General features: G+C 46.3%; 1 long non-coding RNA gene across 1 annotated transcript in view; it reads right to left on the minus strand.

Annotated features, from left to right (window-relative positions):
* LOC109306644 overlaps positions 1 to 16,758 on the minus strand; it is a 19,363-nt gene extending 2,605 nt beyond the window's left edge. The window contains exons 1-2 of the long non-coding RNA XR_002100066.1: positions 16,596 to 16,758; positions 16,191 to 16,497 (exon numbers count right to left, since the gene is read on the minus strand). This is a non-coding gene — a long non-coding RNA (uncharacterized LOC109306644). The remainder of the gene's footprint in view (positions 1 to 16,190; positions 16,498 to 16,595) is intronic.
* Between the last annotated feature and the right edge of the window lie 6,640 nt (positions 16,759 to 23,398).

Raw genomic sequence — 23,398 nt, forward strand, 5'->3', positions numbered from 1 at the left:
TGGAGAGCTTTGAATCAATTTGGACCTTTTTATTAGTCCTCTGATTTGATTCAGATTTGGAGATTTGGCCACCGAATTGGGCCAAATGTCCTCCAAATCAAATCAGCACCCAAAGCTTCGCACAGGCCTACTAAATACCCAACTATCTATCATAATCAGGTCTCAGCCACGCTGCCCCACCTAATCGTTTCACCATGAAAATCAGCTGTCACCAAACACAGCTGGAGTACATATAGATAATCCTCACTATTACTAATTCCATGCAAATAGATTTAAGGTTGCATGGTCATATATCTAACTCTGTGTTTTCAAGCTTTGAATATCACTGACCTTTATTTTCTGGAAGATCACAAGAGACAGCCTTGGTCTATGTTAAAGTTTGCTGTTATTTCAATAAAATCATCTTCAGCCAAGGATTATGATATAACGCCATTGGTTTGCTTTACCCCAAATCATTACTCCAGCACTTCCTCAGTGCTTCCAAAATTTGCTCTGCAGAAATGTAAAAGTCTTGGTTGAAATTTGCCAGTTGTGTTGTCAAAAGTTAGACATCCTCTTCTCAGCCCCTTAGATATATTGTCTGGTTGCCAGAGGTGCTACCTTCAGCTGTTGCTTGAATTCACCAGTTTCAGTGGAAACTAAGTGTGTTCAGTGCCTCTGGAAATCAGGCCATGATGAGATAACAGACTGCAGAGACTAATAATGAAGATCATTGGAAATGAAATGATGGGAGTACCTCTTTTTGCGGGGGTTATCCAGCTCCCTACACATGGGATGCAAGACTGTTTGCTTTTTGGATTTCATGTCACTGATGCAATTTTTTAATTTGTTGTTTGTGTATAAATTCAGTGGTGGATTAGCACTGAAATCCTCTGCAGAGGTGAATTAAAGAGGAATTTGAAGGAAGACAGGATGGTCATTTGACACACAGGAACACTCCCTCACATACACGCTGCATATGCTTGCTTATGTAGTATATGCCTTCAGCTTCCATTTCCTTTCTTTATCTCTGCCCTCTAATTTAAGGTTGCACATTCAAATAGTAAACAACCCACAGCTGCAGAAAGGAAGCTGAAGACAATCTGTAATTTACTGTCAAACATGATTTTGAAGGGGTTTGTAATTTGTGATAATGGTATTGTTACTTTGATTCTTTTATTGTGGATCATCCTTCATTACAATGCCTCATAAAGCTTTCCATGTTGAGCAGTGTTAGCCCCTCAAGCAAGAGATTATAGTAAAGAATATTTAAAATTTGATTAGTGTAGCTATTTTAAAGTCCCCAGCTGCAGACAGTTCAAGGTATAAGTGGATGATGCCAAGAAAGATCATCTTCATCTGTATGAACCTAAAAATAAAATTCAACATTTCTAGTGCAAACCATTCATAAGAAGCTCATGACACAGTTAGAATTTAGTTAAGTAATTGTATAACTCAACCATTTACCAGTAACTGATACCTGTTGTATGTTACCTTTCAAACAGCTTTGAAGAATAGTTAATTAAACTGTTTGAAATAAAAGAGAGATCAGCACTTTATTGTCTCTGAAGGTGCCCTTCTTCTCTAGGTCTCAGGGCTTTTCCTTATTAAAGTGTCTGAAGGTAATTTGGGTTAGAATCATAGAATCAATGAATCAGAAGGGACCTGGACAGATCATCTAGTCCGACCCCTTGCCATGGGCAGGAAAGAGCACTGGGGGTGGCAGGGGTCATAAGACCCCAGCCAGGTGCCTGTCCAGCCTCCTCTTGAAGTTCTCCAGGGAAGGTGAGAGCACCACCTCTCTGGGAAGCTGTGACAGGAGTGCCACTATTGGAGCCTCTCCGGGTATGGCTCCGCCCTTCTGTAATGGGCCAACCACCTGCTTACTCGCCTGCCATGCCTTGATCTTATTTAATTAATAGATTGGTGTAATTAGCAGGAGGCTGCCCATTTCTACGCACTCTGATGACAGGGGGCGCTATCTGCAGCTCCTTTTCCTCCCCTACACCACAGCCCAAGCTTCGCAGATGGTGCTGGTGTGATCTGACTTTGGCCCAGCTATGTCTCAGCCCTCCTTTTGCCCTCGGGGCTCCTCGCTGCCCCCGCTCTCTCTCTCCCAGGGCTTCTCGACGCCCCTCTGCACTCTCAGGGCTCCTCGCCACCCCTCTGCACTCTTGGGGCTAGGCCAATGCACCCCGCAACATACTGCGCCTTCTCTGGCGCTAGGAACCGCCACCCCACTACTGGGGAGTTCCTATGGGGCCTCCTTCACCCCTAATAGCCTCACCTGGTCCTCCGGTTAAACAGTAAACACAAAACAAAAAGCCCCCGGGCTATAACATAAAGCTAAACCATCTGGTCAGACAACCGTTAATCCCTAGCAGGCAAAAATACTCCAGCTTGTGGCAGCAACCTGTGGATATTCGTGCAGCCAAACCTTGGCCTTCTGTCCACACTGGCTGAGCTTCTTGGCTGTCAGAGGAGGAACTGCCACCCTAGCCCCCTGCCTGGGTTTAAGAAGGGCTAAGCCCTGCCCCTTCCTGTCAGGGGGTTTCACCGGTTGCCCCGGCAACCAGCACATGTGTTGCCCTGGTGACTGGCGGCTGCACCTCCCCCTTCTCACTGTTAGGGGACTCTCTGGAGCCATCCCTGTTCTCAGGTGCAGGGCACCTATGTGCTCTGCGACAGAAGCGTATTCCAGGCTCTGGCCACCCTTAGAGTGAAGTAGGTCTTCCTAATATCCAACCTAAACCTATCCTCCCTCAGCTTGTGGCCATTGTTCCTGGTGACTCCAAGGGGGGCCCTGGTGAACAAACTTTCCCCGAGTCCCTGCTGCTGGCCCCTGATAAGGTTGTAGGCAGCCACAAGATCCCCCCTCAGTCTCCTCTTGCGGAGACTGAAGAGATTCAGGTCCCTCAGTCTCTCCTCATAGGGCTGGCCACGGAGGCCCCCAACCATATGAGTGGCCTCCTCTGGACCCTCTCCAGGTTTTCCACATCTCTCTTGAAATGCAGCGCCCAGAACTGGACATAGTACTCCAGCTGCAGCCTGACCAGCACCACATAGAGGCAGGCAAGACCTCTCTGGACCTTTTAGTGATGCCCCTGTTGATGCATGACAGGGTGCGGTTGGCTCTGCCTATTGCTTTGTCACATTGGCGACCCATATTCATCCTGGAGTCAATCCTGACTCCAAGATCCCTCTCTGCCTGTGTGCTGCTGAGAGGGTCAGCCCCTAACCTATAACCATAATGCTGGTTCCCTCTCCCAGGTGCAGCACTCTGCACTTGTCCTTGTTGAACTGCATCCTGTTCAGATCCGCCCACTTCTCTAACCTATCCAGGTCTGCCTGGATACGGTCTCTGCCTGCCGGTATATTCACTTTACCCCACAGCTTGGTGTCATCAGCAAACTTGAACAGGGTGTACTCCACACCCTTGTCCAGGTGACTAATGAAGATATTGAACAGCACCGGCCCAAGGACCAAGCCTTGGGGGAGTCCACTGCCCACACCCTCCCAGGTTGACATCGAGCCGTCCACCACCAGTTTGCCACCCATGTGACTGCATTCATCAATGCCACAGTCCCTCAGCTTGCCCAGCAACATTAGGTGAATGTTCTTTACATAAAGTGATATAAGGAGCATCTAACAAGGTAAAATCTATGCCAGTGCTGAATGAATACAGCTTCCCATAATAGCAGATCGTACCTTAACTAAAGAATTTGATCTTCATTGCTCTCAGTCAAGAGATTTAGGGTGCAGAAAGAAGTGCAGCTCCCTGGTCTAATTCATGGCACTTCACATAAAGTGCCATGTGTTAGACCAATTCTCCTGACCCAACAGATGTTAGCTATTGGCTCAGGAGGGTGGGAGATTGAGCTCCAATTTGAAGCTGATCCAGAGAGAGAGGCTGCATCTCAGCATCCTTTTCCCCTAGCCCTGCCCCGCTCTCCTGGACCCCCATGCTGCCTCAGGATGGGAGAAGGAGAAGGCATGGGAGGGAAATCCATTCCAGGGCTTTCACAACCTACGGTGGAATGGGGAGATGGGCATATAGGAGCCCCCAACCTCAGGGGGGCTCCAATCCACCTGCCCCACCCTCCAGCATTGGTTGGGCAGAATGAGTTCCCTCACTCACCAGAATGAGTTCCCTCATCTCCCTTCCCCCCCTTCCCATTCTGAAACCAGTGCTGGGAGCAGGGCAAGGTTGCATCAATGAAGGCGGGGGAGGGAGCACTCCACTTTGGAGTACCTGCCTTTGAACCCTCATATAATGAAGGTTCAAATTGTTGCAGGATTAGGCCCCTTTAAAACACTCTGCAGCCATGCACTTGTGTTAGGTCATGCGTGTAGAGTGCTTTCAGGGGCCAGGTCAGGCAACATTTGTCACTTCTGTCTGTGCCTTTACTCTCCATTATCTCCAAGAGCAAGGGAGTGGATAATGGGAACTTTTTCACAGGGCTCTAGTAAAATAGGGTTTAAAATAGAGTGGTTAGCTGTTCACATAGGACTAGGAACTGAAGGCTACATCTTTCTAATTACCAGGGATTGTGGGTTTTTATTTAAAACAATCCCCAATTTTTAGTTAAAAGAAGTAACTCCAAATTCACATTTTTCCACAATTAAAATGAAACACTATTATATATAGGTGAAGGGATCTGTGCACAGATGTGCACATGGGTGTATGTGTGCACTCATGCATAGCCATGGCTTAACTGCAGTGACTGGGGCACACATGTGTGGCTGTGGTATGCTGCAGTGGGTGGGATGTGGCAACTGAGTGGAGCTGGGGAGGGGAATGCCCTCCCCCACCAACAAGTTCCTTCTTACCTGCCACTCATAGGCGGAGGAAGAAAATATGATTTGGGTGGGCTGAGAGCACATGTGTGCAAGCACACCCCTCCGCCCCCCTACCCCAGCAATTCAGCCTGTCATGGGGAAGGGGCAAGGAGACAGATCGAGGCCCCCATGGTGAGGGAGGGAGTGGAGCAGACACAGGGGCAGGGGCTGGGGTGAACGGGTCCCCGGGGCCAGGGTGGGTTGTAGGATGCTCAGAGCCAGTGCGGCTTGTCCAGGGGCACAGTGGAGGGTGCCCACTGCTGCTCACATCCCCAAGGAAGGCACAGGGGATATGTGCCCCCCTCTGATCTGTGCTGCCTGCAGGGTGGAGATGGCTGCTGCTGTGGGCTGTGCTCTCCACCCCCCTGCCAGTGTCCCAGCAGCCACGCGATGCCAGGTGCTTCCTGCACACCGCCTGCAGCACCTGCCCAGCAGTGGGAGGCACATGGTGTTGCATGGATTCTGGGACACTGGCAATGGGGTGCAGCCCACAGTGGAAGCCACCTCCGCCCCACACACAGCACAAATCGGGGGGCACATATCCCCTGTGCCTGCCCCAGGGGTGCATGCAGCAGCAGGAGCCCCGCCTCCCCCATGCCCCTGGATGAACCATCCAGGCAATGAGCATTCCACAACCTGCTCCAGGGCCCCATTCACCCAACCCCACAGGGTCCTTGATCTGCCACCCCATGCCCCTTCTCTCCCCCATGCCCCTTCCCATCCACACATTTACCTGCTCAGCTGGGTGCTGCTTCATGTGAGGCCTGGCCAGGCTGAGTTCCTGCCCACCTGCAGGCTCTGGCTGCTTGTTGGGGTTGTGCAAAGCGGGCCCTATTTGATTCAGATTTGGATTTGGCCCAAATTGCAGGACAGTGATTTGATTCATTGATTTGGATCACTGTTCCTGATTTGATTCAGCTGAATCCAAATCTGAAGATTCAATGCTGATTCAGAGAATCAGTGATTCGGACATAGATACAGCTTTAAATGTTTTTTCTACATACCTCGAGGTACCAGTGTGGCTCATGAATGCTGCAATGCTGGGTTGGATGGAGAGTCCCACAGGAGTGCGGGGGGATTCCCCCACATCCCACAGAAGTGCAGGGGGTACTCCCCTTCTGCTGCCTATGTCACCACCCTAGGGAGCTGCATGACTGGAGCTGCATGAACAGAGCATGCAAACAGGAACACATCTGGGCCTGGTGTGTGAATTAGCTCAGGAGTTTGTGTGGAAGGCCGCATGGGAAGGGCAAGAGGCCCCAGAAAAAAAGCCCAAGAAGCAGTTGAATACTCAGTAGTTGCATAGTCTATTACCCATACAATGGTGGGGACACATTGTACAACGTGGTTCCCACCTCAACCCCAGCTGAAGCTCCCCCACTTCATACCACTGAGGTCTCTACCCATATGGAGCCTATGGCTCCAGCCTCCACCTAGACAGAGCACCTGGCTCCAGGCTGTAGGGGCCATCCAGCTCAGCTGCCAGCAACTGGGAATGAGGAAGGTCACCTGCACCTTAATGAGGTCTCTGGAGTGCCAGATGATGGTGCACAACTCCCTTCTGAGGCACACAGAGGGAGCAATCTGCTGCCCAGACCCCTGGCCTGTGAGGTCTGCTGCCTCCCAAGGGCCCGTATCTGGGATGTGGCAGAGAGGATTCCTAAACTTGTCTGGCCCTCCAACCACTACCCCATTCTCCTCATTCATGTGGGCACAAATGACATAGCTCAGAACAATCCTGACCGGGCTCTTGGGGCTGGGCTCAGGGATCCGGGGCACAGGTAGTTTTCTCTTCAGCCCTCCTGGTTATAGGTCATGGGCACAGGAGGGATAGATGCATAGAAGAAGTGAACAGAAGACTACGGCGCTGTTGCCACTGTGAGAGTTTCAGCTTCTTTGACCACAGAATACACTTTAGAGATAGTGGATTGTTGGGAAGGGATGGCATTCACCTCATGCCAAAGGGGAAGGAGCTTTTCTCAGCTAGAATGGCAGACCTCCTGAATAGGGCTTTAAACAAAGATTGCCAGGGGACAGGTGGATAAATACCACAGCAAGCATGGGAAATGGCAACCATGGAACCAGCAAGTTAGGCAACATATGGGAACATACTCTGGCACCAGCTCAAGGACGGGATTGTCCTTACCACACTGGAAAGCCTATGGCCTCCAATGGCAGGCTTAGTTGCCTGCAAAGAAATGCCAGGAGCATAAGCAGGAGGGACTGGCGCCCCTGCTAAGCAATAAGGAATACGATCTCATAGGGATAACAGAGACCTGCTGGGATGCCACCTATGATTGGAGCATAGAGGGCTACACCATGCACAGGAGGAATTGGGTTGGAAAGAAGGGGGGGGGCTCTCTATGTTAAGGAGCAGTTCATATCCTTAGAAGTGGAGTTTGGCTCTAGAGAAGGGCTACTTGAGACCTTCTGGGTTAAATTGCAGGGAGAACATGGTGAAGGGGATATAACTGTAGGAGTTTATTACAGACCACTGAACCAAAAGGAAAAGCTTGATGAGTTCTCTAGAGAGCTGGCAGATGTTGCATGGTCTCATGAGTGACTTCAACTACCCAGACAACTCATGGGAAGAGCACTCAGCAAGATCTGATCAGTCACAAAGCTTCCCCACTTGTATTGATGAGCTCTATCTGACTCAAGAAGTCTATGGGTCAACAAGGGATAAGGCACTACTGAATTTGGCTCTGGCCAAAGGAGATGATCTAGTGTGGGGCGGGCAATTATTTTGGGCAGAGGGCCGCTTACTGAGTTTGGTAAGCCATCCATGGCTGCATGACAGGCAGCCAGGGGCAGATAAATATTAATTTTCTAAATTTTTTAGGGGCCTTGTGGGCCAGATAAAATGGCCTGGTGGGCCACATCTGGCCCATGGGCTGCATTTTGCCCACCCCTGATCTAGTGAGTGACCTGATGTTTGAAGGGAAGCTAGGTGACAGTGATCATGAAAAGATCACTTTCTCCATCCATCACAAGGCAGGGAAATCAGCAGAGCTGAAATCCTTGATTTTAGGAAAATGTACTTCCACAAGCTTAGGAGTTTGGCTGGTGAGGCCCTGAGGGACCATGGTCTGATAAGGCAGGGAGTCCAAGACGAGTGGTCATTCCTCAGGAATGCAATCCTTGGAACACAAAGTAAGTCCATTCTGGCCCACAGGAAAGGTAGCAAAAGGGCTGGGAGATGCTTTTGGCTCAATGGGAAAGTCATGGACCTCCTGAAATTGAAAAGAGAAACTTACAAGGGATGGAAGTCAGGAAATACCACCAAGGAAGAGTACACAGCAATAGCCCACACCTGTAGGGAGAGGATTAGAAAAGCAAAGGTGGAAACTGAATTCAAATTGGCAATGGAAGTCAAGAGCAATAAAAAGTCCTACTTCAAATACATAGGAAGTTGGAAAAAAAATAAGGGAAATATTGGACCCCTGTTGAACAAAATGGGACAGCTGTCAACTGACGTCCAGGAGAAATCCAAACTCAACAACTATTTTGCGTCAGTATTTCACCAGTCCAAGGATGGTACCCTGCTTGACAGGATACAGGATGATCAAGGTGGGGGGCGATCACCCACCAACAATTGGCAAAGATCTCATGAGGGAACATCTACAGAGGCATTTTTTAGAACATCAAATCAGCAGGCCCAGATGAACTGCATCTGAGAGTACTGAAAGAATTGTCTGACATCATCGTATGACCCATGGCAAGACTATTTAATTCACGGTGCTCAGGAGAGGTTCCAGAAGACTGGAAGAGGGCCTATCTACAAGAAGGGCAGGAAGGAGGATCCAGTGAATTACAGGCCAATCAGTTTGACCTCAATCCCTGCAAAAATCCTGTAAAAAATTATCAAAGAATCCATTAGCAATAGACTAACAGAAGACAACATTCTAATAAATAGCCAACATGGTTTTATTGCAGGCAGGTCATGCCTGACCACCCTCATTTCCTTCTATGATTGGGTAACACGATGCCTGGATAAGGGAGATGAGGTTGATGTCATATACTTGGAGGTCAAAAAAGCCTTTGACTTGGTCTCCCATGATGTGCTCATGGTAAATTGGAGAACTGTGGCCTCAATAACCCAACAGTCCAATGGCTAGTGAACTGGCTTCGAGGTAGGACCCAGAGAGTAATAATACCTGGAACTGAGTCAACATGGTGCTTGGTGACCAGTGGCATCCCACAGGGTTCAATACTTGAACCAGTGCTTTTTAACCTGTTCATTAATGATTTGGACGTGGGTGTTAAAAAAAGAGTGGCAAAGTTCTCAGATGGCACCAAATTGTGGAAGACTGAAGTCAAACTGGAGAATAGGCTGAGGATACAGGCTGACCTGGACAGGCTCACAAGGTGGGTGGATCAAAGCCTGATGATGTTCAACACTGAAAAGTGTAAGGTGCTCCACCTGGGGAGAAACAACCTGCAACATACTTACAGGCTTGGTAGTGCTACACTTACCAGCACCTCAACCGAAAAAGACCTGGGGGTCTTGATAGACCATACAATGAACATGGGCCACCAATGCGATGCCATAGGAAGCAAAGCAAACAAAACACTGTCATGCATCTACTGATGCATCACAAACAAGACTAAAGATGTCATCCTCTCACTTTATTCAGCATGGGTGTGGCAGCAGCTGGAGTACTGAATCCAGTTCTGGGCACCACACTTCAGGAAGGACGTGGAGAAGCTGAGAGAGTCCAAAGGAGAGCTCCGCATGTGGTTAGAGGTGTGGATAGCACGCTATACAACGAGAGGCTGAGAGACATGGGTCTGTTCAGCCTGGAGAAGACAAGACTCAGAGGGGACTTGGTGGTAGCCTGCCAATATATAAAGGATGCTGTAGCAGCATAGTGGCTGTGGTCTCCCCTAGTGCCCCCTGCCGTGCCAAGTCGGTGTTGAAGCACCCTCACAATCTCTCCTGCCACGTCTTTGATGTTCTGTAGTTATATAGGAAGGCTGCCCTTCATTCCCTTGGCTACGGTTCTGCTGGTTCCCCCTGCAGCTCAGTTCTATAATGGGGTTCCAGGCACCCCAGCCTTACTGGCCACGCATGGCTGCAACCATCCCTGTACCATGCCCAACCCTCGCAGATGTACCGGACGTTGTTTGGTTGATTTTATTTTCCTGCGCCCCACTGGCGCTTCTGGCTTGCCTCGCAACCGTGCTCCCTGGCACTCATCAACAATCTCCGCCCTTTTTCCAGGGCTTCTCACAACTGCCCTCTCTGGGGCTGGGGTCAATGCACCCCTGAATGTTGTGCCCTCTCTGGCACCGGGGTCCCCACACTACTGTGGAGCCCCTATGAGGCCTCCTCCAACTCCTAATAGCCTCACCCAGTCCTCCGGTGTAATAACAACAACAACAAACAATAACATAAGCCCCTGGGCTATAACACAAAGTTAATCCTCCTGGCTAAACGTTCTCCAAACCACACCACATCTCCCACCCATGTAACTAGAGGCTTATACATCCAGGCCTTTTTCTCTTCCCTACATTCAGGGCCGATCTCTTTCCCTTAGTCAGGCAATACTCCTTCTTCCTGGCTACCAGCAGAGGCAGAGAGAGAGAGAGAGAGAGAGAGAGAGCACTCACAGCCTCCAGTCTGTGTCTTATAGTAGTCAGCCCTGCCCCTTCCGGTCAGGTGTCAGCCCTTAACTCCTTCTGGCTGCCCCTAGCAACCAGCACCTGAGCCACTACTCCGGCTTTCTAAGTAGCAGGCTCCTTAGTGCCCTGCTACAGATACATATCAGGGATTGGGAGAACATCTTTTCACCAGGGCTCCCCAGAGGAAGACTAGGACTAACGGTCATAAATTACTAGAAGACCACTTTAGATTAAACATAACGAAAAATGTGTTCATAACTTGAGTGTCCCGCCTCTGGAATAGACTCCCCACAGAAGTGATACAGTCACCTACTCTGGATATCTTCAAAAAACGCCTGGATGCTCACCTTGCTGGGCTTATCTGACCCCAGCAATCTTTCCTGCCCAAGTTCAGAGGGGCTGGACCTGAATGATCTTGTGAGGTCCCTTCCAGCCCCTAACATCTATGAATCTATGACTATATATCTATATATTAGTGGTGTTTCATTTTAATCATGGAAAAATGTGGATTTGGGGTTACCCTTTTTTAACCAAAAATTGGGGCCATGTGTGAAATTTCACCACTTTTGGCTCATAAATACTATGCGCTTTAGAACTGATTCATCAGTTCTTTACTTTCTCTGTTATTTTAATAAAAAAAGACTGAGCTCAAGGTGGTTTTAAAAATACTCCCATTGGTCTGAATAAGTGGAGAAGTTGAATTCAATCATATTTACCACTCACGCTACACAGTGCTAAGGCAATAGAATCAGACCTTACTTCTGGAATGTTGATCTTCTCCATGTGACTTTTCTACCCCTTAAAATTTTGAGTAAAGAAAAAAAATACTTGTCATTCTCATTAGATCAGTTTATATGCTAACTTACAATGAAAAAAGACCTGCTACCTACCTCTGGTTGCTTGAGATGCATCATGTATCCAATTCTGGTGTTCATGATATCAGACTTAATTTGGTTTATAAGGTATACCTATGCTCTGGGTGTCCATGTGCCCTCCAGTCATTCCTTCATTTTCTTTGCAGCACAGAATCCAGATAGCATAGGCCTCTGTAATGCTGGGAAAGATGGTAGGGCATGGAATCCACATGGACAACATAGGTCAACACAAGAGCTGTCTAGTAAGAGTCTTTTTCTAATATGATCTAGTCTTCATCTTAACAGTTTGTTCTGGTGGTAGTTAGCTACCTCACATCTACAGTGCCAGATACAGTATAGAATCCAAGTCTTATTCTGCAAGGTGAGGCGATAACTTGTGAGCTGTGTTGACAGCTAAGTTCATTATGTCTGAATGTCAATAATAGATAAATTAAGCTAATATTAGCATGATCACTACTGCTGTATGCAGTATACTATACGAATCTCCTCAGGGCTCTTGCTATTGATGAGGTTTATGGAGGGGCATGCATGATCCCTATACTTCCAAAGATGAGAAAAACATAAGTGCAGAGCCTATACTTAGACATCCCATCTTTGGACAGAATGTTTGGTGGGTCTTGTCCTCACTCTTGGTTTCTCCATCTGCAGAAGAATCTATGCAGAAATAAATTCCTGATAATCCCCACTTGACCTTCTGATAAGTACCTGCTTGGCAGGCTTGCCAACTATCCTTAAATTTACACTGGTAGGCACACAGTAGTCTTTATTTAGGGGTCTGTTCTGGGATGAGGGAACAGGGCCAGAAGGGGCAAGACTGGGGAGTGGGCTGGTGGAGGCAGCATGGTGCAGGATATGGTGTGGGGCATCAGGTTGTGGGGTAAATAGAAGACCCCTGGGTTGAGGGCAGTATACTATAAAACCATTTCTTCAGTCAAGCAGAGTTGCCAACCCAAGAACATATTTTGCTGATACTCTACAAACTTTTTACTGACAACCAAACTTCTTTTAATATGGGTTGGTGTTAAAATCCTAAATTTGAACCCAGCCATTGTCCAGGGCCTGGCAGAAGGGTTGCATGTCACTAAAAAAGTTTGGTTGTTAGTAAAAACTTTGCAGATTGTCAGTAAAAGAATTTGTCTTGGGTTGGCAACTCTACTGCTCAGCTGGTCTTCCAAGACATTCAAGTCTGCAGTTGCAAAGCTGCTGGTATGATTTGCTATACCTGAGGGAATCTTATTATACTGACACTGGCAATGAGAAAAAACTTGGGAATGGCTGGGCTCACCCTGCCCAATAATGCAATTGACTGAAAAGTGGGGTGACACAGCCAAGGTGCAGGCATAACCCCAACAGTCACTGCTGGCCAGAAGAACCCACTCTTATAAGCACACATCCCATGCAACACCATGTGGTCAATCACTTACAAAAAATGTAACTTAGTCTCTTTACGCTGAATTGTGATCATTTTTTACTTCTGAGAAGCTTCAGTACCATGCCTTCAGTATCTCACATTTCCCTCAAAGATACTATCCAAATACCTCCCATAAAACTAAAAGCATCCACATCCATTAATTACATCATTATTGCTGCATCCCAGGTCATCTGAAGTAATATCTTAATGATTTATTGTAACAGGAAATCCCTGCCCCCGTTACTAAGAAAGTTTGAATGGGTAAAACACCAGGCAGTTATGAGGCAATTAACTGCAAGTGACACTGGAGAAAGAGAGACAAAAGGATAAGGGGGCACTGAAGAAGGGGGCTCTGAGCTGGAAAGGGACAGACTAGTCCCATAGGTTGTAGGTTAAGGAGTCCCTCTGTAAGCCGGTTGCAGAAGGTGGACTAACTGGTGCCTGAGCAGTGCCAGAGAGCTGTGAAGAAGCCAAGGAGAACTCATAGGCTACAAGGAAGTATTAAGCCAGGGGTGGGAGGATACTGTTTGTACAGTCATGAGGCTGGTGGTCATGTTCTAATTGACACTATTAGTGGACCAGGAGTGGCTAAAAGGGGCAATAAGGAGGCCATGGATAGGGGTGCTTGAGGATGTAATAAGTACCAGAGGTCAGACTCTGAGACAGAAAGGCAGACACTATTGAGGAGCAGGTGTACCCTAGAAAAGGGGCTGCTGTCCAAGCAGACTGAACCCTGGAAGCTGAGGCCTTGAACAGTAGGCTCGGGTGAAGGTTATGGCCAGAGAGACAAAGGGGGCTGAGGCTGTGACAGCTGAGACCCCAACAAGTGCCCCAGCAACTAATGGGGTGTGTCCCCTACAAAGGGAAGTACCATGAGAAGGCAAAAAAGCCCCAGGTAGACATGGACAGATCAGCCCATGCCAAGAGATAACTGACTACCAACTTTCAAGGACCTCTCCCATCAACAATTAACAACAATAAAGGTGTAGCAGGCAAGTAAGGGGAGGTAAGGTACGATTTGAAAAAGAACAAGCAAGTGGCTCTCTGCAGGTATCCAATTTATAAAACTGAATTTTAGTGACTAGTACCATGAAAAATCTGTTAAAAAAAACCAATTAGTATACACAGGTGCCAGCTTCGGGTAAAACGTTCTAGACTTCCTTAGGGACTCTGGTCCCTGGACACATTTTATCACTGAGTACATCTACAATTTGGATTTGACTGCTCCTAGCTTAAGAAAGCTAGGCCTTTTTTGATGCACTCAAGCAAACAGAAATCTGATATCCTGCTACTAAAACCAGATGTACTGCAAGAAGGTGCACTTTAACTTGTGGGTAGCAAAACACCCAAGCCATGTTTCTTCTTTTCCAAAATCCAAGTGCTTCAGGTTCCAACTTGCATGCCTCCTTTGGCCACTCTTTCTCTGCATATAGCTCCCTAGTCTATTAAATACATTAAAATATAAAATATTTCCTGTTGTGAATATTTGTTCATTCTATTAAGTTTTAATATAGGAAGTCTCAAAAATGTATGCACCGTCTGTGGTTCACTGCTATGCTGAGGGTTTGCATGTGAATTGTGGGCATTTTGAACATTGACAGAAGTGTATGTTGAAGGTCATGCTTTTAACTTTCTAAGGAAATATGAATCAGTAGTGTTGATCAATACATCTCTAGATCCCTAATGACTAACATATGTGTACAATGTTTTGAGAGAGACCCCTAAAGAAGGACTATAGTCTGCCTATCTGTGTTTAGAGGCCATAGTATTTCATCTGAAGGTAGATGCTTCCAGGAAACATGTTATAAAATATATTACACTGTGAAATTTATTAGGAAGTAAAGATAAATGGGCAAGAGATTTTTTTCCCCCTACTTTTTATGTAACTGTTATACAACCATCACTTGTGTGTTACAGTATTGTCATTCAGGTTACTATATTTAAAACTATTCACAGAAGGTAGATTTTTTTTTTCAGAAGTAAACTGTGGTCATGGTGGGAACTTCAACCTAGAGCTTCCTGCTGCACAGAGCAAATTATATCAGTTAGCATAATTTACTTTATTTAAAATTTTAAAAAAGGATCCAGCATCATCTCCCTCTGTAACCTGTTTCTGCACTGTTTGAAATGTAGCACTTAAATATCCTGCATTAATTAAAGTCAAATGCCCACCCAAGGAAGAAATAGCCTTAAAATAGAATTTTAGAAGCTGTAAGAGAGTTTCAAACAATAATAAGTAATGGCAGTTAAATGGATTTGGAATAAATTATTTTTATTCCTTTTATCTTGGAATAAACCAATGTTTGTTCAGGCATAATGAGTTCCCTGACTAAAACATCCATAATAAAGATAAGTGTAAATCCCCCTGGTTAGCATAAAGCACAATGTAGTTCAAAGAACTCCACTCTCTGAGGCTTTGTCTATACACATTTTTCCACTTTAACTAGACTGATACAGTCACATACCCCATGTGTGTACTGGTCACCAGCATTAAGGTGCTTACAGTGGGAGAGCTCATTCCCATCTAAGTACAGAAACAATCTATATTGGTATAGATACCTTTATACTGACTGCTATAACTATACCCGCATGAGGGCTCCTACCATTATAATTTGATCTGCAAAAGGATGATATCAGTAATTGACCCAGTTACACCACTATAATTTCTCAGGTATAAACCAGCCTCAGATACCAGGAATGAGGTCAAATCTTGGTTCTCTAATGCCACAGCAGCCCACAATGCCATGGCTGTACTTGTAGTTCCTAGCTTCTCAAGAGTTTTCTTGTATGTCATCAGGTTTCCCACTCCCTCGGTCTCACTCCGCACAGAATCCTGCAATTCTAGAATCAGGCTCAAAGCAGAGGGAGCCTTATCCTCTGGGTTTGCATGAAAGCTGTCGAGTCCTCTTTTTTCCTGCTCTGTTTGTTCCAGGTCTCACTAGTTGTTTTCCTATGGTGCTACTTTGCTGCTTACAGCCCAAATTAGTACTGAGAAGTCTCTCCAATTCACTTATACTTCAGTTGTATCAGCTTTCAAACACAGAGAAAAGCGGGACCACTACTGAATCAGAAAGTTGGCATATTATGTTTACTTTGGTCACATGTAAATTAAGGGCAGGGTAATGATGAATTGAGCCCATGCTTTTTAACGGTTAGGCTCCTATGTTTTAAAACTATGGCCCTAAAGTTTGAACGTGAATCATCTACTAAAAATAAAGCAGACCCAACATATGGAATAAAAAACAGACCCAACATTTAGAAACTACATGGAAGAAGCAACATTTTTGGGGAGAACAACTTCACAGAGTTAATTCGTACAAAGCTCAGATTTAACTATATTGTCACTTACTTCTATCAAGATGATATAGCCAGGTCTCTCTTTGTGTGGAAATGAATGATCAGGCAAGGAAGTTGCTGTTTTCAAAATGAATTCTAATAGCTTAAAGAAAATGAATACTTACCTCTACTCAGTTCTGGATTAGGGGGAATATTGCTTGAGGCTATTTGCAGTCCCTTCACCTGAGAAGACATCAGATCCTTGTCAAATAGAATAGCTTTCCTCAGTCTGAAGACAGTAAATACCTGCCTCCTGACACTCGTGCAACTGAGTTTCAGGGAAGAATCTGCTCCTAATTCCCTGAAGCCAGATCAGGGCGCACACAGTCACTCTTGATCCAATAGCTTCTTAATCACTTCCTCCATTTCCAGTTCTCTTGAGAATCCCTTTACTGGCTCTCACAGTCTCAGCCTCTTTGGCCTCGCAGCATTCTTTGTGAGAGAGAAGAAAGAGCTGAACTGAACAGGATGTAGAGACAGGATTTTGCAGTCCTTTATCTATGTACAGCTCTTCTCTGGTTGCTACTCACCCTAAATTTCTAAAAGGTGTTTTGTTTGCTCTTTCCAGAGCCACTGATTTCCTAAAATGTAGAGATTTCCCACTGCAGGAACCCCACCTCACTCCAAAATACCTTCAGGTTTATCTCTCTAGTTTTAATGTCGAAAAGCCCATCCGAAGGGTAAGGATTTCTGAATATTTTGGTATAAGCCTCAGAAATACATAACAGATATAATAACAACATGGATAAGAATCTATTTATGGCTATGAAACACATCTGTCCACAGGATGGATGCTTCACACAGTGCTGGCAACCTGTTATCTCCAGGGATAGCTAAGATGCTCTCACATACCTAAAGCTGCTCCCCTCATTTTATTTGTTGACATCTTCCTTCAGACTCTTATTATTTTCTTGTCACCCACTGGCTGAAGGACTGTGGTCCTGTCAAATAAGCCATAATAAACCAACTCCCTCTAACGGCACATTTTAGTACCACACCTACAGTATTCTGTATTTCAAAGGTCTCTGAGGGTAAAAACAGACGAACAAAGAGGATCAAGCTGCGGCAGGCATGCAGGAATTCTTGGGGTGCACAGGGTCAGGCCCCTCAAGCCCCCAGAGCACCTGCCCAGGGTAGCTGGAGAGTACAGGCAGCTCTGGGCTGCCTGCACTTTCCTACCACAAAGCAAATAGACAGGAGTCCACTGTAATAAAGTAGACTACCTTTTGTTGCACCACCAAGGTGGTGTGACAAAGGGTAGGGACATCTATTTGTTCACAAATCTGAAACATTTTTACAGCGACACAAATGCAATGTCAGGTGATATCTATTTCTACTCTTAGGCCCCTGGCAGATCACCTGCCACAGATACTAATGTAATTGCATGACTGGGATCTAAGGAAGTTTATGCAGTGATGTACATTAGGTCTCCGGTGTCCAAGGACCAATGCTTGCATTCGCACCCCGCCACACCTCCCACCCCTCCCTCTGTCCTTCTTGTAGCAATACGTAAAGTCTCCCACCCCAGCCCTGTTTGGTTACCTGTTTCAGCCAGGAAGGAAATGAAAGTCCTGGCACACCAGATGCAGGGGGAGGAGTGGTGGCCAGAATCTCTGGCTGGAGCAGGTAACTAAATATCCAGCCCATGGGGTGGGGAGGCAGGTTATATAACAAACGTGGCCATCACTGCCAGCTCTGCAGGGCCCCCTGCAGCCACAGGTTTCACAGATAGGACATGCTGGCCCCGGTCACATCACACAATAAAAACTCTGAAGGGCCCGGCTGCCACCCCCCCACATGGTCGGTGCCTGGGGGCCATCCCACCCCCGGTCGGTCCGCCATTGAGTTTATGCTCAGTCCTAAAAATCATGCAACCTGTCATGCTGTAGTTCTGAATAGTACCTGAACCCCGCCATTGCCCACAAAATTAAAAAACAATCATTTGAGAAATGTCAAAACAAATCCTTTTAATATTTTCATTTTTTTCTTTCCCCAAACTGTTCACTGCTCACTAAATTAAAGACAAATTGGGGAATAGCTTCAGCTGTCCTCAGTCTGCATTTTTTCTGTAAATAAGTGACTTGTCAAAAAATATGCATCATTCTAAAATCACATTCTCCACTCCAAACCACAGCTACTTTATAGCGCCTAAACACCGATGGGAAAAGCTTAGATGATGATTATGATAGGCAACATTTCATTTCTCTACCTAAGCTCCCACTGTTTCTTACAGTCTAAACCTCAGAAAAATGTCTAAGACTTTACTGATGCTAAAGTCAAATAGTCCTTCAAACAGCTGTAATAATTTTATGAGGCTAACTTAATGGAGTTATTACCAAAATTCAAGAAAGCTGTCAACCTTGCTATGTCACTAATTCTAACAGGTACTCTACAACATTACGTCTATCTAACACATATTCTAACATGTTGCGGTCCACAGTTGTCAGGATTTCTAAACATAGTGTCATCTGTTGTATAGCACCTTTCAGGGAGAATGGGCCAAATAAGGTCTATCCAGGTTGGAGGAACAAATAAAAGAGATGAAAGTTTCTTAGGGTTGTCCTTCCTGTGACCTGGTACCCCAAACCCATGTAGGAATCTCCAAAGGACTCAGAATATACATATGGAAAGTTTAGTTGCCCAGCCATCCGGCCAGTGGGGCTCCCCAAAGGTCTGGAAATTTGGGAAGTGGGGGAGGGGGAGGAGTGAGGAGGCAGCTTGGGGGATGAACAATGCCAATTAAAGCTACCACCACTTCTCAACTGCCATATTTCATGCCCTCTGGGCCAGATGATGTGCTCCTGCCACCTGGACATACAGTGCTAGGGGCAGGCAGTGGTGCCTAATCTGATATGCATGAGGCTGGGTTTAGAGCCAAAGCCAAGGCAGCAGGGCCTGATCTAGCACACACTGGGCTGGGGTGGTGGGGCCTGATTGGGTGCGGGACAGCGGCTGAAATCAGGAATGTGAGACTGGGCCCCAATCCAGTTTCACTGAATCTGGTCCATGAACTGGATCAGAGCTACAGATCCACCCCCCAGCACTCAGCTGGCCCACTGCGCTAAAGGTTGGGTACCACTAAACTAGACATGTGTGAGCTAAATTTTCCAATACATCTTAATAACTTTAGAAAACGAATTGTATGACATGATTTCCTAAGAGACCAGAGCGCTGGATCTGAGGAACCAGGAAGCCCTTTTCTGTCTTTTGTTTCTGTCCGTCTTTCCACCTCCAATCTGATGATTCCTTTTCTGCTGATTGTGGCAGTGTTCATGTACATATTTCCTCTTCGGTGATGTACTTCTATGCTCTGGAGATGGATTCTGGCAGCATGTAAGCAACAGGGGTCTGTCTGCCAATATGTAAAAGGAATGTGTCTGGATGCAAAATGGATATTTCCTGAAAAAAAATGGATATATCCCCGGTGTCACCATATTCTTCCCAGAGCAAGTTCTCATCTATATAGGCTGAGGAAGTTTCATATCCTCTGCACACAGTCTGCACAAGATTATCTGTCTTACAGCAAACAAACTTCCGTTTTGTGAATAAGCAGGTCAGTATTTTAGCAGACTAGGGGGAGGGATGACTAGGCAAGTGGTAAGTGCAGATCATGCCCCGTTAAACTCAGTAACTGGAGTCTACCCACAGTATGTGCTTCTAAGAAATGATGTTCCTGCGTGAAAAGTCAGCAATATTTATTTTCTGTATATTGCCATCTTGTGCCTGCTGATGAAAGAGCATGTTATCAAACCAAAGCTGCCAAAACAATCCTTGACCTGCAGGAAGGGTTCATAGGCTAAAAACCTTTCCAGAACCAGGGCTCCTGACATTTCACATAAGAAGTACCAGAACCTACACTGGCCATGGCTGATTATTGTTGGGTTATCCAAATACATTTTGAAGTTAGCAAATCCTCGGTTATGAGCTGTATGTATTACCAAAGCCTCTTTGGAAACTGGAAGTGCCTGGAATTGTTTTACTTGAGGGAATGGCAGCAAGAGTTGTACCATCCTCTTGACATTAGTAATGATACAAAATTGTACATAGAAGGAATAAAACTATGGAAAAGTGAAGAAAAAAGCCCTATGCACATAAAATTTTGATTGAAACACCACTACTTCCCCTGAAATGCAGCACAAGAATTTGCAAAGCCAATGCACATGGACATCACCCTGACAGTCTTAGGCAACATAGAGTCACGTCTACATGTGCATTACTGTGCATTAACTAATCATTTAGCCACGATTAATTTTTACTGAGCAGTAAAGGCACACACGTGTAGATGCATGGCCATACTGTGCAGTACATTAGGCTAATGTACATTAACGCATCTCATGTAGATGCATCCTAAGGGTATGACTGCTCCAAACTCCAAGCTAGCATTAACACTCAACATTTCTGTGGCTCTCAGTGTAAGGTGTAAAAAGGCCCTTAAATACTTAACCCCTCATCCCCTGGGCTTGTATATTGCCTGTTTATTTTTCTGGTCTCTCACTGCATGGTTTAACACAGGGGTGGACAAAATATGGCCCGCAGGCTGGATCCAGCCCATGAGGCCATTCTATCCAGCCCATGGGGCCCCTAAAAAAGTGTAGAAAATTAATATTTCTCTGCCTTTGGTTCCTGTCAAAAATGATAGGAACCAAAGGCAGTAGGACCCAGGGGAAGCCCAGTGGGCTCCCACAACAGGGGGCCAGCCTGGTCCTGCCCCCTAGCTGGAAGCCCCAGACAGGGTTTCTGGGCTGGGAGCATGTGGCTGCCCTGGTGTGGGAAGTTCAGGTAAGTGCGGGGGGACCCCAGGCAAGGAAGGAACGTGGGGGGTGGGGGAGGGAAGCGGCCCCTCCCCACCCATGCCTGATGCCCTTTGCTGCAGCTGCTCACAGCCCGCATGGGGCTGCCTGTGCCAGTTCTGGACAGCCCCATGTGGGCTGTGAGTACCTGCAGCATGGGGCGCTGGGCATGGGCGAGGGGCTGCTTCCCCCCCGCGCTCAGCTTTTCCTTGGGCTCCTTCCCTGCACAGAGAAAAGTGGCCCCTCACCTGCCCCATGGCCGGCACCCCACGCTGCAGGCGCTCGCAGCCTGTGTGGGGCTGTCCGGAGCAGGCACAGGCAGCCCCAGGTGGGCTGGCAGGGGGGCAGGGTTACAAGCTGGTGCTAAGCACAGGGAAAAGTGGTCCCTCGCCCACCCCATGGCCAGCGCCCTGTGCTGCAGCCACCTGCAGCCCACGTAAGGTTGCCTGTGCCAACCCTGCATGGGCTGGGAGTGCCTGATGCGCAGGGCGCCGGCCGTGGGGCAGGCGAGGGGCCACTTTTCCCCACACTCAGCAGTAGCTTCTTCCCTGCTGGAGAGCAGGGGGTTGGGCCAGCTCCCCTCTTCCTGCTGATGCAGCCCAGCCCGGCTCCACAGACCTTGCCAGCCTGTGCCCCGCTCTGGGCCCCACTGGGGCTGGCCCTGGGACACTGGTCCCAAGATGGTGACCAGCAGGTGGGGCACCTGTCATGGGGCAGGGCTACCCATGCAGCCCTCGACAGCCTGCCAAAACTGGGTAAGTGGCTCTCCGCCCAAGATAATTGCCCACCCCTGGTTTAACCTCTGTAAAATGCTACTGAATCCATCCAAAATTAACTGAATTCCCTCTCCCCCCACCATGTAATGATTATGTTTCAGCTTTACTTTCTGCTCTCCAGAAAAAGGCAAGCACAATCTGCATTGTACAATATGTGTAAACAATGGTAACAAAGGAGAGGAGACTTCAAAGTGAAGTCATGTGAAGAATTTGACAGTATCCAGAACTAGGTTCCCACATTGTTTGACTAATCCTAGTAGTAAATGCAAATACGCATTTATTTTACTGGTTCCAATGTTTCTGGTTTGGATCCTGCTACATCCCACCTAATTTTTGTGTCTCAGAGGTCCTTTGTCAGGAAGAGAACTGTTCTTGTCAGGCGTTAGCTAAAGCCTTGCATTGTTAGTTTGTGTCTTATATTCACAGAATACTTTATACTCATGCTTAGCTCTACTGCAAAAATACATTAGTAATTATATTATTAACAATGTAATACCAAAGCAGAACATATCAAACAAAATTCCCCTTTTACATTAATCTTAATCCATTCAACCATGTTGCTGCAGCCCCATAACAAAGGACTCCATCGGATTGGTAATGTATAACTTTGTGTCCTGCTAATTGAATATGGTCTTTATTGTCCTAATCAATAAATCAATTCAGCTGAGCCAGTTGCTCTCTCCAGACCTTCATAAAAGCAACAAATAGTCAATGGAGAGCAAGTTAAAGCAGGTGTAATGTTGTTCTAATTTGCACTGAAGGCCTTTGTACACACCTCACATCTACATAGATCTTAGAAAACTCAGACCTTTGTGCTCCTGACAAAATGTAATGATTCCAGCTTCTGTGAAACTCTAAAATGCTAACTTGTCATGTAGCACTTTACTGACAGCCCAAGCATTCAAAATTATGAGATTTAAACAAATAATAATAGTAAATCTTGGAATTTTCAGTTTACCTTCTGATTCTGGAAACTCGCAGGTTCCCACATTCTGGGGTTTTTCCACAAGGATTAGAAAACTTCCTTTCTTAAAAGAATGAAAGCTGAAATTCTCATAAAATTGCATTACTCCAGAAGCCAATGCTTAATGAATATGAAAAGTAGCCCAAGATTCACAATAAAAGGCAGACAGCAGCACTGAAGTCAGTAGTATACACAACATCATATTACAGTCCTTTCCTGGTAAACTTGTTCAGTGCTCAAGAGCTGAAATAGCAGCAAGCTTTCCCTGGACATACAGGCAAGGAAGCTGACATTAGAGTGAGAAGAATTAGGGCTGCCTTTATTCAGTATTTTGATGCAATAGGAGTCTTGGCTTTAAAAGCTTCTCTATTATGTGCAGTTTCATCTGTTAGTCATATTCCTGGTACATTGTACTTTCAACTCCTGTGTCTGCCGCTACCTGTCAGTATCAATGCTGTGTTCTGGACTCCAGGAAGCTGTTATGGGTAAGTGGATAAACGCTAAAGCTAAAAAGGGATTTATTTTTGTGAACCACCATAATGTATCTCAACAAAGTAAGGCTTTGAGGTAACATTCTAAATCATTTTTCGACTGCGCCATTCTTCTATGTAACGCTATATTTTAAACTTGGAACCTTTTTTCTCATCAAATCGGAAGTACAAATGGATTTTTGTAATGGGCATGGCGTAGAGGTTTAGCGTCAGAGCTAAATGCTCATGTTTGTGGTTTTCTTTTTCATTCTGGGTTTTGATTCAAATCTCAGTATTTCCTAATATTTTCAAACAGTTGTCAAAGTCCATAGG

Source organism: Crocodylus porosus, unplaced genomic scaffold (assembly GCF_001723895.1).
Source record: "Crocodylus porosus isolate Cpor-Errol unplaced genomic scaffold, CroPor_comp1, whole genome shotgun sequence".
NCBI lineage: Eukaryota > Metazoa > Chordata > Crocodylia > Crocodylidae > Crocodylus > Crocodylus porosus.